At 40.9% G+C, this 19,934-nt stretch overlaps 1 long non-coding RNA gene across 1 annotated transcript; it reads right to left on the bottom strand.

The window, feature by feature from the left end:
- Positions 1-16,803: 16,803 nt before the first annotated feature.
- On the bottom strand, positions 16,804-19,670 carry LOC122241414. Its single transcript, XR_006221548.1, has 3 exons — positions 19,585-19,670; positions 19,100-19,189; positions 16,804-17,234 (listed from the first exon to the last, which is right to left on the bottom strand). It is a non-coding gene; the product is annotated as an uncharacterized LOC122241414 (long non-coding RNA).
- Positions 19,671-19,934: the final 264 nt, after the last annotated feature.

The raw sequence follows: 19,934 nt of genomic DNA, 5'->3' as shown, positions 1-19,934 counted from the left end.
CAACCAGTCAAAATGCCAGCCTCCTTTTCTGATATACACCCCTAAATGTGATGAGCGAATCTCTGAGGTCACCCACCTCCCTGGCCTTGAGAGCGGGACTCCCTCTCTTCTGACAGACAGCCTCTGTGACTTCCCATGCCTCCTCTTTCAGCTCTTCATGATGAAAGCTGTGAGCCAGATCTCTGGTTCTGCCCCTGAGCACCAGAGACTTCTTTGAATCCAGCTCTGGAAAATGTGGAACCTTTTCTCTCGGTGGGGATTTCTCTATGTCTGATGTCATTTCCATGACCTTCAAGGTTGGGACAAGACCCCAATCAATGCCTCACACCAGCTTGGTATATGTGACTATATTCCTTTCAGAAAGCTGGCTGCCATGGAGTCTTGGTAATCATTAGGATTTTTAGATCCAGAATACCCATGACGGAGTAGAATGAACCTGGGGTATGCCCCTTTAGGCTGGCATAAAGGCATTAAGGGGACCCAGCTCTGGACTTTTTTTATTTTATTTTATTTTTTTTTTACCTCTTTACATTTTTTCCCCTCAGAGATAGGAAGCACGAATGAATAATGTAGCTAACTCTTTGGATCTCAAGGGCTCCTGAGAGTAATGAGTGAGGTCCTGGGGCCTAGTTTCTTTAGTTACCCTGAGAAAGGCAAATAAATGTCACATCTTCCTTCAATACAAACTCTACCAGTGTATGTCCAGGTCACCTGTCCCAACACTGGCTTATCTGATCCTCAGAGGATGCTGTGAGGGAGATGGTATTTCAGAAGTACTGAAGGCTGGAGCACTGATGTGTTCTATGGTCACCTAGAAAGTAAATGGCTTGGAGTTTCTGACTTCACATCTAATACTGCTGGCTCCCTCTTTGAGGAAGTAAGGAGGTGAGAGACGGAGGTAAGAATGGCCAGGAAAGAAGCTGTGTGTGTGTGTGTGTGTGTGTGTGTGTGTGTGTTGTCTCAGTGTGTGTCCTAGTCATTGCAGTAAATAGGCCTCATGATGGAGTCACCAGGGTTTCTGATGGATGTAATAACTTAGAAGCTACCCTCAACATGTGAGCAAAGTAGTTAAAAGCACTGACTACAATATGAGCATAAGTTCTGGCCCCATTCCTTACTAGCTGTGTGGTGCTGGGTAAGTTGCTTTACCTCTTTGAGCGTCCTTATTGTTTACATAGTGCCATCCTCTTAAAGTCTTGTGAAAATTAAATTAGTACATGTTAAGTGCTTAATAAATGATATTATATTAATTTTTTTTTTGTTTTTTGTTTTAACGTTCGTTCATTTTTGAGAGACAGAAAGACAGTGAGTGAGTGGGGGAAGGGCAGACAGAGAGGGAGACACAGAATCCAGAGCAGGCTCCAGGCTCCGAGCTGTCAGCACAGAGCCTGACGCGGGACTTGAATCCACTGACCGCGAGATCATGACCTGAGCTGAAGTCGGATGCTTAGCTGACTGAGCCACCCAGGTGCTCCGATGATACTATATTTAATAATCTAATAGATGCTATTCTTCTTAGTAGTTACATTCCCTGGCAAGATGACATTCTCAATAATCAAACTGGAGTTATTTTAAAAATATTCTGTTACATCTACTCTGCAGAGTTTCTATTGAAGCTACAAAAACAACAGTATCTGGCCTCTGCTTGCAAAGAAAAATGAATACCTGTTAAATGCAAAGCTAGGGAAAAGCCCCAAACAGTCAATCAGCAGCAGGCTGTTTAAGGATCTATCTGTATGTTTTCAATGAAATATTGATTTAAACAACTTTCCTGGAAATTTTATACTAAGATGACAAAGATTGCAGATGCTAAGATCACAGAAGCCAGCCTGAAATTCAACCACCCTGAAAATGGCTCTGGACTGGTCCTGAGCTGCAAATTTTTCAGTGTGTTGCAGATAAAGACAGTGAGCCTGCTTTGCTCTGAGGATCTCACTAACACGCCAGGAAACATTGTAACACAAGATCCTTAAAAACACTTGCATTTGCAGTGTGCCCGCCTCCCTTTCCATTTAGGGCAGAGGTTGAACTGTTCACTGGTTCTGCCATTAGAAGTCAGGTGTATGTGTATACAATGATGAAATATACAGGTTGCAATAGGAACCATATGTCAAAATTTTGCCAAATCCAGCTATATAATCATAAGAACTAGATTCATCAAAACCATAAAAAGCTTCAGCTGTTTGCTATCATTTTTAGAAAATTTTCAAAAGGCACCATCTGTGTGGTTGGCTATTTAATTAAAGTTCATTATTCAACCTTGGGTACACCCTTTTTTTCAGATTGGTTTAAAAATAATTTCCAGTGATCATAATAGAGCCTTCCTTTCCTAGGCTCAGAAGTTTTAACAACAACCTGCTTCTAATTATACTTTCTACCACTGTTGTGAATCCCAACACCCATGCCTATTTGTTATCAGCATTTCAAATTATTTAAATGTGTATTCATTTTTGAGAGAGAGAGAGAGAGAGAGAGAGAGAGAGAGAGAGAGAGAGAGAATATGAGACTGGGGGAGGGACAGAGGGAGAAGGAGACACAGAATCCGAAGCAGGCTCCAGGCTCTGAGCTGTCAGCGCAGAGCCCAATGAGGGGCTCGAACTCATGAACTGCGAGATCATGACCTGAGCTGAAGTCGGATGCCTAACCGACGGAACCATCCAGGCACTCCTGTTATCAGCATTTCAAAATTCCACAGGGGGACCACAGCACATGCAGACATGCAGTCTGTTTCAGGTGAGTGTCCCCATCAACCACCTAGAGCTGAGTGTGGCATACAGGTCAGATTAGAGAGTCTGTTTTCCAGTCTGCAGTGATTGAGTGATGAATAAATATTCTATTTTTGGGTGGAATATTCATTAGATGTCTGTTACATTTAGCTGGTTTATGATGTTGTTCAAGTCTTACATATCCTTGTCAGTCTTCTTTCTAGTTGTTATATCCATTATCAAAATTGGGGTATTGAAGTTCCAATGATTGTTGTTGACTGACCTTTTCCCCATCAATTCTGCTAACTTTTGCATCCTGTATTTTGAGGCTCTGTTGTTAGGTACATATAAGTTTATGATTACTATATCTTCCTGATGAATTGATAATTTTATCATTATAATATATCCCATTTATTTTATAAATCATATATATTATAAAATGTATTTTTTATTTTATAATGTAGTGACATTATCTGTTTTAATGTTTGTTTTATCTGATATTAGTATGGTCACTCCTGGTCTTTTTTGAGTGCTGTTTGCATAATATATCTATTTCCATCCTTAACCATCCATTTGTATCCATCCATGTCAACCCATTTGTATCTTTGAATCTGATATGTGTTTCTTGTGGACACATATAGTTGAGTCTTATTTCTTATCCAGTCTGGCAATCTATGCCTTTTGGTTGGATTGTATGTTCCATTCATATTTAGTGTTTCTACTGGTGTGGTTAGATTTATGTCTAACATTTCTCTCTTTTTTTTTCCTTGTATGTCTCATATCTCTGCCCCGCCCCCCCAGGCAAATTCTACCAAAAATTTATTTATTTATTTATTTTTCTTTTCAAATTTGTTTTTAAATTCTAGCTCATTAACATACAGTGCAATATTGATTTCAGGAGTAGAATTTAATCAGAATTATATACAATCCCCAGTTCCCATCATAACAAGTGCCCTCCTTAATACCCGTCACCCATCTAGCCCATCCCCATCCACCTCCCTCCATCAACTCTCAGTTTGTTCTCTATCTTTCAGGGTCTCTTATGGTTTGTTTCCCCCACCCTCTTTTTTCCCTTCCCACATGCTCATCTGTTTTGTTTCTTAAATTCCACATATGAGTGAAATCACATGGTGTTTGTCTTTCTCTGACTGACTTAATAATCTGCTCAGCATAATAGACTCTAGCTCCATCCGTATCATGGCAAATGGCCAGATTTCATTCTTTTTGGTGGCTGAGTAGTATTCCATTGTGTGTGAGTATATGTATATATATACCACCTCATCTTTATCCATTCATCAGTTGATGGACATTTGGGCTCTTTCCATAATTTGGCTCTTGTTGATGGTGCTGCTGTAAATGTCTCATATCTTTTTGATCCTCTTTCTTTGCTGCCTTATTTTGCATTAACTGAATATTTTCTAGTAACATTTTAATTCCTTTATGATTTTTTAACTATGTTTTTTGAATTATTTTCTTAGTGGCTGTTCTAGGACTCTAGATATACATATTATCTTATATTAAGATTTAGTTGATTTTCTTAAATGAATGTTTCTCCATTTGATGTATCCCTTAGGAAAGTTTTCAGAGACTTTAAATGGTTTTTCTTTTATAAGTGGTATTTACCTGGGGAGAAGGTCTTCAGAACTCAATACATTGCCATTCTATGGTCACTCCCCACCATACTACTTTTAAATCTTTTCATGCAGCAACCTCAAATCTGGAAATATCTTGGGCACAATTTGAGCTAATTCCTGTCTAGAAAAAATACCAGAAAAGATAAGTCATTTATTGTTCCACACGGTAGAATCTCTCTTTATCTTGTGCCAGCCACTTCAAACAAACAAAAAAAAATTAAAACCACAGCCAAAATGCCATGGTGATGGATTAATCTGATGATTCCTTTATGATCATAACTCTCCAGTGTTACCTGTTCTTACATTTAGAGGCATACTAATTTAGTTCCGCTTTGATCTTTGAAATTCATTTTAAAGCACATTCTGTGCCTACTCTTTGCTCTGTGAGTGTTGAGAGGGTCTTTGTCCAATTGCATTAGAGTTTAGATCTATGACAAAATTCACATGCAAGGAACAACTAGAGAACTATTAAGAACAGAAGTAGGCAATCCTGTGTTGAAGTGCAGAAGAAGTGTGGATAAAGGAGATGTTCTTGAAGGTTGGAGAATCTGTTTGAGGCTCCAGAGGCACTGAAGCCAGGCCTTGAAGGAGGAGTAGGATTAGATCAGCAGTGAAAGGGAAAGATTTATCTTACCTGCCTATGAAGGACCACACATTCCTTTCTTCTCACCTGGGAAAAATTAGTTTTCAACATCTATTGTTGACTTGATTGAAGAGAGAGTAATGACTTGACCTCGTCTGATAGCAGCTTTCTTAAAGGGGGTGCCTTGCTCAAAGTGTAATCTATAGACCAATAGCATCAGTATTACCTTGTCAGAAATACAACTTTTTGGAAATGTAGATTCTCAGACCTTACCCCAGACTTACTGAGTCAGGATCTTTTGGGGCGGGCTTAACAATGTGCATTTTATAGTTTACCAGTTGGTTCTTATGCAAGGTAAAGATTGAGAACACTATTCTCGAGTGTTTTTCCTGGCCACTGTTGGCATCCAGGGCATATTTGGAATGAAATAGCCACGGTCAGCATCTAGGACCTCTAAATATGGATCAAGGCTGGACAGGTATGGCTATCCAATTAGCAGATCATGTAAATGGAAAACCATATGATTGTACCCAGGCCAGAGGAGTAGTTGAATAAATAGAAAGATGCCTGGCTCTCCTCTCCCACAGCTGCCTCGCATTTTTCAACCCCAGGCAGCAGAAGTAGTGGGAGTGGTGCCGGCTCCCTGGCATGAGGCAGTCTGGCTATCTAGGCAGAGGGAGCAGCTTACTTAAACTGCCCTCATGAAAATACCTCAATATCAGCAAGATTATTACTCAGATCTTGTTCCCCTGACAGCAAAGTAGAACCATAACCAAGACTCCCAGTCATTTTGTCAACCTAATTTTATATTTCCCCTCTCTTCTTTTCATTAACATTAGTTTAGGGAAAACTTTCCTGATTCATTGACTCTCCAAGCCCACAAATCATTGAGTCTTTGCTCCCACTCTAGAGGGGATCTGGAGAGTGTGATGAGAACCACTCATGTATTCTCAAAATAGTCTTGGTTTCTTAATAGTCTCTTTAGGCCCAATAATGTTAGAAAGGGCTTAGAGGAAAGAGTCTCCAGGGGAGGTCAGAGTCCCTTAAAAAATGGGCTGCCCAGATGGATGGGCTGGGCTTTCCAAAGCCTAGCAGTTTGGTTTCCAATGGTGGTTGGATCCAGCTGCCAAGAACCCAAATTAGGGAAGGTTTTGTTGACAGCTCATAAGAGGACAATTTGAAAGACCGATTGAAGGTTACTGCTAACCCTAGACAATAAATAGACAGATATACAACCCAGGGAAAAAGCGTGTGCAAATATGTATTTGTTAAGTGTATATATGTTCCTGTGTGTTACCAAAATAAATGTGTTTCTCACAGTCTTTGCCACGCATGAAATGATCAAAACCAGCTGCTCTGTGTGGTTCTTCATTGAAAGGAATAGAGGGGTGGAGCTGGCAGTTAAGGGGGATCTACAAGCGCACTTCAGCATCGGGCTGACTTATCACTCCTCTGGAAATGGTTAACATGCCTGACTCAAACCACCCGTCCTGTGGATGTTATGTGCCTCTGAGCATTTCTGTAGATGACAGGTATTTACTTCACCCCCAAATCTGAGGGGCAAAGGGTCACTTCACAGGGGAAGCCAGTTTGCTTCTGAGCCAGTTCATTTGCATTTCTCATTAATCCAGGCTAGACCCTTTTTCAAGTCTCCACCATAATCTATTCAAAACAGTTCAAACATTTGACTTTGTTTTGGTTGAGTTTACTCTAATGTGGTTTCTGCATAGCTCTCTCTTTTATGGTAATCAAATGTTCTGCCAACATTTCTCCCGCTATGTGCACCAGCTAAGGAAACCAGATGCTTCGGGTTGGTCTTTTCAATGTATCTAGTGTTGTTTTTGTTTAGAATTTCAGAGGTTTGGCGAAAGAGCACTGTTTTATAAATCTGACCCTTGATGCACTCCATTTCCCAACCTACTAATAGTTTTGGCTACTGCTCACATCGTGATTTGAAATTGCCCCCCAACCCCCCGCCCCACTATGTGGGTTAGCATGTGGAAAGAGAAGCTCACTTAATTAATCTTGTTTGATTTGCTTAATTTTCCTGTTCATCATTTATTCCATTTTGTAAGTTAAAGTAGATGAGCAGAGGAGCTGAACAGCCGACCCAGAACCACGCCCTGCGTTGTCTCTCAACCAATCACAGACCTGAGTAGGATTGCTCTTTGATGTGCGGGGTGTTGTTTTCCCCTCTCACACCCTCAGTGTGGGAAGGAAGCAAGCCAGCTCTCGTGGGAGTGTTGGCTTATAGTGCAGACTGAAAGTGTTTAGAAAAGTAACTTGGCATTGAATCAAACTAATAAGTGGAACTGCTTGTCTGTATGGATTGAAAGAAGACTTTCTAGGGCCTCAAGAGTTTGTGGGAGAGAGAAGAGGAAAGGGCTGAGGGTAAAGCCTGTGAAAGGGAGCTTTATAAAATATGGGGCTTGAAGTTAACTCACTGGGAACAGTCCCTCAAAAATGGGAAGATGTAAAAGAAAGACAACCTGGTAACGTTAGCCCTCTCTAACCTTGGTTCTACTCTCTTGCTTGGTTACTAGGGGTCTCTGGTCTGATCAAGTCTATACCTAAGACAGGAAGGAAAATTAGAAATTCAAATTCAGTAACTGAAGAAAACCAGAAAGGACCTAGTGGTCTCCCAGGACTGAGCAGGGGATAGGATACCTGAACATATATAGATGGAAGCAGTGTTCGAGATTACATGTAGTGGTTAATAATTGCTGAGCCATGGAAAACAGAGAGGGTAAAGAGCTAGATTTACACTAAATGAAATCAGAGGGATCAGTCTTCCCTTCAAGGATCTTCAGTGTTGGCCCTGAGATCTAGAAGTTGAGGCTCTAAAAGACACAGGGTGAGGAAAGTCTAAAGGGAACCAAATTCCAAAAGAAAGAATAGAGGGCAACTATTAATGGATTATAGTTAGTTTAAAGCCATGAGTCTAAATAATCCAAAGAAAAAGCACCAGACATTGGTTTTTCAAGAACAATAGCTATAACCACACACATTCAAACTCAAAAGAAAGACAAATCTGAGATCTCCAGGGAAGAGTGTTCAGACCAAAGTCTTGGCACATATTCCAAATGTTCAAAAGACTGCACATTTTCATTGTAAGTTTGTGCCTTTGTGAAGTCCACTGACAAAGAGGTGGTCCATTTGAAATGGGTCCCACACTACCACCATAAAGGGTAAATACTTACTAAGTTTCAGCTGTGTGCCAAGGAATGTTGGGAAGCTCGGAGAATAGAAGCGTGGTGGGGACCAAGACCTTTGCTTCTAGAAATAGGTTTAATAAGAGATAAGGTAAAGACATGGACATTTTTGGAAGAACAGCAAGTGTTCTCAAGTTTACCAGAGTAAAAATGAGAAGATACAAGAAAACTGGTTCATTTTTTAGCCCAAATAGGATGTTAGACTCCAACTACAGGTTTTAGTTCTAGAAATTAGTCACTGTGTTTGGATTTTTTCAAACATACTTTTGAAAATCCAGGCACATTTTATTTTACTCATGGATGCCAATGAATTTAACAAAGGGAAAACTATCTTGCTTGGGAAAAGATGATTAATTTTGACAGTAGCTATATCCATAAGATCTGGATTAATGAGTTTTTCAACAGTTGTGTCTGTTTATTATAAGTAGTCAGAGATGGCTATACAGCATGAGTCAGTGGATTGAGGATGTTAATATGTCATTTTCAGAGTTTTCCAGGATTTGGCTCAATTAGAAGAAACAGATAAACTGGATTTCAACTTTTGTGCCATTTAACTTGTTGTTCTTTTCTTTCTTTTCTATTTAAAAAAATCATTTGGCTATCAATTCCATTCTTCTTTCAATTTTTAAGATGTGGCACACCAACCCGTACATATGTATGCAAATGTTTGTGGAGGAACATGACCAGGAGCAGAGATTTTTATAAAAGGCTCAGAGGATCAAAGTGACATTCATAGAAGAGGAATGTAGGTCTCCATTTAAGATGATTTGTAGGGAGTGCTGCAACCCTGGAAATGTGGAGGTTGGTAAGGACATGATTCTAAGAGCCTAGGTGGGATACATGAAGAAAAAAAAGAGTCAAAAAATGCTGGAATTTTGAAGTAGGCTGAATGATGTTTTTAAATTTCTAAATTTTTTTTTTTTTTTTTTTTGAGAAAGAGAGCATGAACAGGAGAGGGGCAGAAGGCAGGGAGAGAGTGAATCTTAAGCAGGCTCCACACACAGTGAGGAGCCTGACTCGGGGCTCAGTCTCACAACCGTGAGATCATGACTTGAGTCAAAATCAAGAGTTGGTCACTTAGCCGACTGAGCCACCCAGGTGCCCCGATGGTTTTAAATTTCTAAGCTTAGGGAGTTTAAGGTCTTGGAATGCTGAGAATACTGCCAACAAGCCAGGCCCAGAGGTTAGCTTTTTCTTTGCTTGGCCTTATATGATGGCAGGACAATTATGGTGTGATAGACTGACTGGGAAAATGGCGGATATATGAACACACCCAGTTGAGATCAAGTCAGGCCCACATCACAAAACTACCCAGAGCATTCATATACTCACAAGCAATGAAAATTGGTTAGTGTTTTTAAACCATTAAGTTTTAAGGTAGTTTGTTATGCACTGTCATTGTGACAATGGATAACTGACACATGTATCTTGGACAGACTTTATGCTGTAGATCGAAAAGATAAGGAATAGAAGTTGGAGATCATACATGTAGCTGATAGGAGATCTACATAATTAGATGAACCACTAACTGGAAGTGCTACATGGAGAAGAATTAGAAGCGACAGTCATTGGGCAGGAGGAGAAATAAGAATCTGCCAAGGAATTGTCAGAAAGGTTGGAAGTGATCTGCTGCATGGATGTATCTCTGAAGTCTAAACATAAACTATCATAGTACTAGGAAAAGGGGTAAGAAGAACACAATTTCTAGAAAGATTTGTACACAGGAAAACTATTGGGTTTGAGACAAATACGAATACGCAGTGATGGACAAAACCCAGATTATAAAGTATTAAAGAGGGAGGAAGAAGAGAGAAATCAAAGTCAAGATTTTCTATGCATTTTAGAGGAACAGTGTGGTAGGGGCTCTGATGGATGGTGAAATGACAAGAAGGCCTTCTAGGAGTAAAGGATTAAATGTGCTCTTAAGCATAGAGGGGACAGACCAGACACAAGAGAGTGATGACCTAGGAGAGGGGGTGACAGTGCAGGGGCTATTAACAGCTACTCTATAATGATAATACCGTGAAGTCAACATTCAACATGAGGCCCTTTAGGATTTGCAGATCTTCATTAATTCTGTGAAATTCCTCTGTGAGATTCAGTTACACATCCAAGGTTGGGAGCAGCCCAAGAGCCAAAAATAACATGGCCATCATATTGTTTTACTCATGTTACAGATGAGTAACTTTAGATATCAAGTAGTTAAATAACTTGCCCAAAGTCAAACAGGAAACCTGTTATTGAGTTGCTGAAAGACCCCAGTTCTGCAAATAAACTTCTAGTCCACCAGCTTTTCACCAAATGAGTTAGTGAGAAGTCAGATTAAGTTCATGTATTTATGGATCCATTGATTTAAGCAAAAAAAAAAAAAAAAAAAAAAAAAAAGTTACTTCTAATGGGAGGTCCTAATATCAGAGTTTCTTTACATATGAAGTGGTGTTTACTTTTCCATTATTATCAATACTTTTTTTTTTTTTTTTTTTTTTTTTTTTTTACTTTTTACACACCCTTTACCTTTCACACAGACATTTTTGGCTTCTTTCTGTGTGTGTGTGTGTGTGTGTGTGTTTAATGTTTTATTTATTTTTTGAGGGCGAGAGACAGAGTGTGAGTGGGGAGGGGTAGAGAGAGAGGCAGACACAGAATTCGAAGCATCAGCACAGAGCCCGATGCGGGGCTCGAACCCACGAACTGTGAGATCATGACCTGAGCCGACCAGCCACCCAGGCGCCCCTCTGTGTTTTAAGGTAGTACCTGCTAGGTCTGAGTCACAGCAGCCAGTTTTTCATGCTCCACACTGAATTTATAACACCATAGGGCATTTATTAGGTTCTGGAACCTAAGACTGAAGTCTTAACATTTTGTGGAAATCCCCTTAATCTGCTAGTGAGTCTAGGATGTGAAAAGATGATCACTATCTTTGGGAAATGCACTTTGGTGAGTTTACTCCTGAAGTTCATATTGCTTATCACTTTGAGGCTTAAATTTCTCCCCCAAGATCATCTTTTTTTTTTTTTTTTAGATTTTTAAATTTTTATATATTTTTATTTAAATTCAAGTTAATTAACATATAGTATAGTCTTGGCTTCAGGAGTAAAACCTACTGATTCATCTCTTACATATGATACCCAGTGCTCATCCCCAAAGTTGCCCTCCTTAATGCCCATCACCCATTTAACCCATCCCCCGCCCCCAGCAACCTTCAGCTTATTCTCTGTATTTAAGAGTCTCTTATGGTTTGCCTCCCTCTCTGTTTTTATCTTACTTTTCCTTCCCTTCCCTTATGTTCATCTGCTGTGTTTCTCCAATTCCACATATGAGTGAAATCATATGATATCTGTCTTTTCTGACTGACTTATTTCACTTAGCATAATACACTCTAGTTCCAACTATGTTGTTGCAAATGGCAAGATTTCAGTCTCTTTCATCGCAGAGATTTCCATTGTATGCATATACCACATCTTCTTTATCCATTCATCAGTCGATGGACATTTGGGCTCTTTCCATAATTTGGCCATTGTTCGTAGAGCTGCTAAAAACATTGGGGTGCATGTGCCCCTTCGAATCAGCATTTTTGTATCCTTTGGATAAAGGGATACGAAGGATATCCAGCAACTGCTGGGTCATAAGGTAGTTCTATTTTTAATTTTTTGAGAAACCTCCATATGGTTTTCCAGAGTGGCTGCACCAGTTTGCATTCCCACCAGCAGTGCTAAAGGGTTCCCCTTTCTCTGCATCCTCACCAATATCTGTTGTTTCTTGAGTTAATTTTCGCCATTCTGACAGGTTGAGATGGTATCTCACTGTGGTTTTGATTTATATTTCCCTAATGATAAGTGATATTGAGTACCCAAGATCATCTTTTAACTTTGCCGATCTCCCCTTTCCTTGCTTGGTCCAAGGAAAGTATCAACCCTCCCAAAACTTTCGGGCCTCCAGCTTCTCCACAGGATGAGGATTTTATATTAAAAGTACAGTCTGCTAATCAACCAGTCTGACACATGGGAAGGCAGCATTTTTTTTTTCCTATTTTTACTAGAGATTAAGAAAACTAATGAATATTAATGACCATATGTATTCACCTATGAAATGACATTGCATTTGAGATGCTCTCTAGTTTCTGAGACAAATGGGAGGAGGGAGAAACTGAGGAGAGTCAAAATGGCGGATAAGAGAGAAGATGGAAGCTGGGAGAGAAAAATGGACAGAAGGGAAAAGTAGGTAGGAAAAAAAAAAAGCAGAATGTAGAAATAAATGCACTAGAGAAGAATGGTAGGCATGGGGAAGAAGGTATATTGATTTTCATATTTCAAAAAACTGAAAAAGTTGCATTTCATAAACACTTGGATATATGTGCACGTACACAGGCCATTATCACTGCATTGACAATTAAACTTAATCTCAAAGCTTCAAAGTATACCATGGAGGTATTGATTCAGTTAATCCTCTCCAGGTGGATGAAACCCATCCACCAACATCCCTTCCACGGGGGGAAAAGGAAGGAAACAACGTTTCACTCTGGGACAGGGGGGAAGCGGGCAAGAGCCCTGGCAATCCATGTGGTACCAGTCCTGCTTTTCCAGTCAGGCCTACCCCGAGGGAAAGGCCACTGAGCTTGGCATTTTAATGATAATTCATGGCATGTTATTTTCAGTTGCGGTCCTTTTATGTATTTTAATTAGTGTCTTAACATACTTGCCTTGGGCCCCTGAGGGAATAGTCCAAACAACCAAAACCCCAAACCCCAAAATACGACAGAATGAGTGAGTGAAAATTAAAGACAATCCTGGGAGTTCTTGGCTTCCCAGCCTGTGTTGTAACCACTGAAGCTCCTGCCCCTCCCCAGCTCCCCCTCCACAGCCTTCTTTAGCCCGCCACCTCCCATCGCATCTATGCTGCAGGGAGCAACCACATCTTTTCTGTTTCCTTTGGCTGGGCATCACTTTCAAAGGTCCCCCCCTCAGCCAAACGCCTGTTGCTCGTGTCTTTGTTGCCGGCCTCTGCCAGCCAGCTGCCCCCTCTCCCGCCCCCACAATCTGCAGTGCCTTGCCTTCCTTATTTGCAGTCCTTAGTCCACCTCTTCCCCACTATGCCTCTGCGGCCCTGCCGCTCTTTTAAGTCCAGGTTGGAATCTTTTCATCACGCTGCCTCAGCCTGAAAAGACGCCTATTTTTTTTCTGCTCCTAGCTTAGATTTATGGCCCTTGTCAGGCCTTCCTGCCGTGGCCTCTGACAGCCCCTGCCTTTCCTAACATCAGATTCATTGCCGTTCCTAAGGTCCTTTAAGATTTTAATGCTAAGTCTATAAATTTCGTTTCCTTTCTGCTTTAACCTTTCTTTAGACCTTCCCATTGTCTGATGGGATGTCCCCCAGGCATTGATTTGCAGCCCCATTTCTCCACTCCAGGGTGAGCTGGGGGGGGGGGGCGGTTGTGGTTGGAACCCATGATGGGAGAAATGGCGAAAAGTAGCCGATGAATTTAGATTTCCATCAGCTCCAACAATTCTTCAGGGTTTGATAGGGATTGACATTTTCCTTCAAAGCTGTGATTTGCTGTGGACTTGTGGTGGCTTTTCATTAAAATAGTATCTGAGAGTTAAAAAAAAAAAGAGAGGGTTGGCTGAACAGATATCCAACCTCCCTTAATAAATGCATCCGAGCTTACATTTTTCCTCTCTGATGTGTCAGCTGGAGACTCTCTTCCATCTCCAACACACATGGGCACTGCTTAAATCACTCTGATTTCTCTCCCAGGCAGACTCCTGCCGAAGAAACTTTTCTCACCTTAAGATAATAAAGCCCCCAGTTGAGAGAGGTGGAAATGGCAACTGGCTTGAAATTTCAGGGGAGAAGACTAGGTCACTGCAGAGAAAGAAGGAGCTTGCCAGCTCCATGAAGCACAATGAGAGTACTTTGGAAGTATGATTTTTGGAATTCATTTTGTCTTTCTTTGGCCTTGGAGGTGTTAACAGCCTCACGGGCCTCGCTTTTCCTTTACTCCCATTCAGGGCAGCTGTAATGAGGGGGAAGGTTGGAGAAAGAGTGGGAGAAAAAGACTTTTGTGTCCAAATCACTTTGATTACATTGCTTGTTCAATCTTAAATTTATTCAAGGTGACAGTAAAAGTCTAGGGAGCAAGCCATTAATGGAACGGTGAATTATGTAACATATATGGAAGTCTTGCTTCCCTAGGTCAGACGTAAGTGGAGTCAAGGCTTTTGTTTTTTGATGGTGTCTGTCTCTAAGAATTCACTCCATTTTCGTGTTTGGATTCCAGGTATTGGAATCCTGTGGGTCATGATGCCTTGCATGCTTTTTCTTTAAGTTCTGGTATAGTTTTCCATTCCTTTGAGCTGATTTGTGCTCGTTTTATTGCTGTCCCTACTTTAATGTCCTTAAATCTAGTTCCAGGACTCTCCTCTATTCCTCCAACCATGACGAAGTGGTCCCCCAAACTCCTACAGACAAAAGATTTGCACTTTTTAAAGCCAACTTTAGATGGCTTGACATTCAATAAAGGCAGCTTAATATCGGATGTGGCAGAGACTAGCTAGCCATTCACTTCACCAGCTCCCTTTTCCTCTTGGGCACACAACTCGATTGCATTTCCCAGTCTCTTTTGTAGCTGTGAAATTTGCAACCACATGACTCAGTTCTGGCCGATAGAATGTAGAAGTGATGTCTGCTACTTCCAGGGCTGGCCCATGAAATTCTTACCCAGTCCTCCACGTCCACTCTCTTCCCTTGAGTGATAGTCAGATTTAGAATTTGCCACTGAGCATGGTGGGACCTACACACCTGAAAATCCGTAATCTGATAACAAGGACTTCGTAACTCCCTTGGAACCCACCAATTCCGTCTGCTAACCATTAGCAAAACCCAGCTATGTTTTATAAACACCCACTTTTATCTGTGTTTTCTGCAATTTAGTAAAAGTTACCTTGAGTGAATTGGGTCACATTCCTCAGAAGGAGGCCCTTTGCTCTAAAGAATTATGAAAGCTTGTGGAAAAGATACGGAGGAATTCTTGCCATTTAGGAGAAAAGAAGGTCTCCTATGTGGGTTAAGAACTGCGATAGAATGGCTTATAGCTCCCAATGCTTTACCCTTTTCTTTGTCTTTGCGTTTCGTTATTCAACTTTTAAAGTTATCTTTATGCATTTAGGCATTTCCATTTTTTATCGAGGTATGAGTATTAACAAATGAAATTGTATATATTTGGGTTGTATAATACGATTTTTTAAAAAGGTGTACAATGTGATGATTTAATGCATGTATACAATGTGAATCAAGCTAATTAACACATTCATTGTCTCACATATTCACGTTTGTGTGTGTGCGTGTGTGTGTGAAAAACACTTAAGATCTACTCTCTTGAAAATCTCAAATATGCAATACAGTATTATTAACTATAATCACTATGCTGTACATTAGATCCCCAGAACTTATTCATCGGATAACTGAAAGCTTGTACACTGACCACCATCTCCACATTTCCCTTACCCCTAGTCCCTGGCAGCCATTGTTCTACTCCCTGGTTCTATGAGTTTGACTTTTTTAGAGTCCACATCCAAGTGAGATCATACGGTATTTGTCTTTTGTGTCCGGCTTTTTTTTTTTTTTTTTTTTTAACTTGGCATAATGTCCTCCAGGTTTCTCCATGTTGTCACTCAACTTTGCAGTTCCTTCCACCAGTACTGGAGTATGCTTCCCTGCCCTTTGTCCTTGAGCTCAGCTGTGTGCTTTGGCCAATAAGATGTTAACAGACACCGTGCAGACCAAGGCTTCAGGTATGTTTGAGTGTTGGGTGTGCCCTCTTGTGCTTCTGCCATTGCTATGAGGAGATGCTCTGCCTAGCTTACCGGTGTGAGGGGATGAAAGACACGTGAGACAGACTTGGCTCCAACCTGTAGTCTGGAACCAAGCCCAGTCTAGCTCACACTGGATCACCTTACCCCCAGATGGCCTACAGATGAATGACTGAAAACAAATGAGTTTTTAAATAAAGCCAACAAGTTTTCTTTTCAAGGTAAAATTCACATAAAATTTAACATCTTAACCACTTTATTTTTTAAATGCTTATTTATTTATTTTAGATAGAGAGAGTGCACACAAGCAGGAGGGGGGGCGCAGAGAGCACGCAGAGCCCAACACGGGGTTTGATCTCATGATCAGTGGGATCATGACCTGAGCTGAAAGCAAGAGTCAGATGCTTAACCGACGGACGGGGCCACCCTGGTGCCCGGCCTCTCAACCATTTTAACGTGTACAATTCAGTAGTATTTAGCGTATTCACCATATTGTGAGACTATTACCACTAACTAGGTCGAGAGCATTTTCATCACTCAGGAAGGACACCCTATACCCAGTAAGCAGTCACTTCCCATTTCCTCTCTCTCCCACAGGCCCTGGAGACTGTTATCTGCTTCCTGTCTCTTGGAATTTGCCTATTTTGGATATTTCATACAAATGGAATTACAGTATATGTGTTCTTTTGTGTCACTTAACATAATGGTGTTGAGGCTCATCCATGCCCTGGCATATAGCATCTCATCCCTTTTTGTGGCTGAATAATATTCCACTATATAGATATACCACATTTTATTATCCAGTTTGATGGACCTTTGGGTTGTTTCCACCTTTTGGCTATTGTGAATAGTGCTATTATGAACATTTGTGTACAGGTTTTGTTTGAATATCCGCTTTTAATTATTTGGGCTATATAACTTGGGCTGGAATTGCTAGATCATATGGCAATTCTATATTTAATTTTTGAGGAATCACCAAACCGTTTCTGTAGTGGCTGCCCTATTTTATATTTCTACCAGCAATATAGGGAGGGTCATCTGCACCGAAGTGGCTCGCTTGGCTTCAGCCTCGTTTCTTGACTATGTCCTCTTCATCCTTCAACCTCTTCTATAGCCTTTCGGATCCTTCCTGGCTCCAGGAAGTGTGGGAGCTCTATGTTGTACAGAATGAGTCCTGCATTATTCTGTCCGTGAGCCTTCCCTTTCTCCTCCAGCTGAGCTTGAGGGAGCCAAGATGGCAGGTTCTTCTTAGTAGAGCTTTCACTGGTGCAGGGATAAGCCTGTGCAGGTGCCTGAATGACATTAGAGGGTTGGCATGTGAAATTGTTGGAACCCTTAAAGTGAGTCATATACATCTTTTACTTAAGGTAAAAACATAGGAAAGGTTTTCGTCAGAAATAGAATTAAGACACTGGTTTCTTCCCAGCTCATTAATTATGTAGTCTGTTTAGAGAAATACATGAAGAGAAAACAAGTGGTTCATCCCCACTTTTTCCATTCCTTTTTTTTTTTTTAATTGTCAAAGTTTAACACAGCTGCTTTTCTTTCCTATTCTCTGGCGCTGGCATCTGATTACGGTAGAACTGATTTATGGTGGGAAAACCAGGAGGTGAATTATTTATTCTCCCCAAGTAAAGGATTAGCTATTTCTACTTTTAATGGATTTTTGTTGAGGTGTGTTTATATATTTTTAGATGGATTAAGAAGTCCTCTGACCTCTAATATCATATACAAAGCTATTTGCAAATCACATTAAAAGTCTGGATTTAAACTGATGAAAGCAAAGAAATGAAGATTTGTAACATTGAGTCTGTGACCCAAGAGATTTTCCTTAGTTTATATTCTTGTGCCCCAGAAGGAATACATTGATGTGAGAACAGGACCATAGTCCAATAGACTGTGATAAGCTAGCCAACACAGGTGTCCAGCTTCCAGGCACGGTGACTCATCTCAAAGGCTGCATCATCCCCCAGCGGGTGAGGGAAGAAGCCTGGAGAATAGGGGAGAGACTGGTCAAGATGTTGAATGTCCAGGGCATCGACTTCAACTATAGAGCACTGGCAGGGGGCCATGCTCCTTAGATTGTCGTAAGATGGGTTTATTTATCTATCTATCTTAAATAAACAATTTAAAGTTTTACAGTAAAAAGTTTTCCCTTCGATCCTTACCCTTCCCCCATCCTCCTAATTCTCCATTCTCCTGCCATGACAGTCATTCCTCTTAGCTTCCTTCATATACTTCCAGAATTCCTTAATGTAAAACAAATGCAACTATATATTCTCATCCCCCCACCACTTTTAGACAAAATTTGGAATGCTTTATATGCTGTTACTCTGTGCGTTAAACAAAACAAAACAAAACAAAACAAAACAAAACAAAAACTTAGCAATATATCTTGGAGATCTCCATGTGAAAGTACATAGAAAATGTCCTCACTGAAAATGTCTACATTACTGCCTGGTATTCAAACGCTCTGCTTCTACCAAGGTTTATCTAATGAGCTCCCTATTGGTGGACGCTTGGCTCATTTCCATTTTGCCATTTCAAACAAGTCTGCAAAGAACAACCTTGTACCTGTTGTATGCCACATGGTGGGGAGGTAATCTGGAGGATAAATTCTCCAGTGTGACCTGCTGGGCTGAAAAATATTTGTAATTTTGATAGATGTGTTCAAATTGCCTTCTGTAGGAGCTCTGCTGCTTATGCCCCCATCAGCAATGCCTGAGAGACCATACGCTGTGTGTGTGTGTGTGTGTGTGTGTGTGGTGGGGAGAGGTGTGGTTTAAATTTCTCTGAAAGTTGTGATAGTATTTAAATAAGAGGGGTGGAGTGAGAGAAGGAAGTGAAAGAGTTTCTCCTGGATCCCCGGAATGTGAGCAAAGAGCAACAGGGACTCCAGAGAATAATAATAACGCTAATTGTTAATGTTTAATGTAATGCTTGCTATGCGTTTGACACTAAGCGCTTCACTACATTCGCTCGTTGTTAGGCGAGGATGGTTCATCTGCTTTTGATTTTCTTCTAATTTTTGTTTTCAAATAAGCATCGAGAATTTACCGTGTGTGAGACATTCTGCTAGGTGCTGGTTGACGTAAGTTTTGTTGACAGAAGCCCTGCCAAATGTCAACAGAAGGGGAATTTGGGGGCAAGCTCTTACCAACACCGACCAAGTTGGTGTGGAAAGTATCAACAGCGATCTTGTGTCGGGCACCGTGTAATGTCTCCCGGAGGCTGTTTGCCCTGGAAGCTGCAACACAGACAAGGTGTGTGGTTGACTCACCTGCTGTAGGTTGAGGCAGAGCAAATCCCAGTAGCTTCATGACACGCGTGCACTGATGGTCTGCTTTGTTTCATGTTTCTGTTTAATAATTCCCGTTTGGGGTTGGATGGGTCAGAAGGGGGAGGAAGAATGTGATTTTGCATGAGTGAGCGAGCGAGTGTGTGTGTTGTAACACTCAACTAAGAAATAAATCCAGTTCGACGACACGTCAGATTTTGTCAATAGCTGGCAGTTATAATTAGTATATGTGATGTATTACTTCAAAGGAATATTGAGAAGGCAAAAAAAAAAAAAAAAGTCAGAAGACAGAGTTGATTAGCATTGAGAGCTACTGCTTCCCCTTACTTTCTGGTTTTTCTTACTTTTTTCCCTCTGCCCTAGGCCGCCTTCAAGATGACTCCAAACTTCTATTGTCCTCACTCCTACCCTCAGCTTCCAGAGACTATCCCTTTACCGCAGCTGGCCTGCCTTCCTGGTTTCTAAGCCAAGCTATGTTATAGTGCCAGGGATGATTAGCCTTTGTTTGTACACCATGGGGCTATGACGTCAGTGTTACCCTTGTCTTTAGGATGCATTTGAATAATGGGAGGGGTTTTAGGGTGGGCCAACTATGGTTAGAGTGTTAGGCATTGGAAACTAGTTTTAGGGTTAGTATTTATAGCGAGGGAAGGTGTTTGGGGTAGAAGAACAGTCTTTTGGAGCTATCACTGCT

This window comes from Panthera tigris, chromosome C1 (genome assembly GCF_018350195.1).
Source record: "Panthera tigris isolate Pti1 chromosome C1, P.tigris_Pti1_mat1.1, whole genome shotgun sequence".
NCBI classification, from domain to species: Eukaryota; Metazoa; Chordata; class Mammalia; order Carnivora; family Felidae; genus Panthera; species Panthera tigris.
This window is presented reverse-complemented; position numbering and strand designations above follow the sequence as displayed.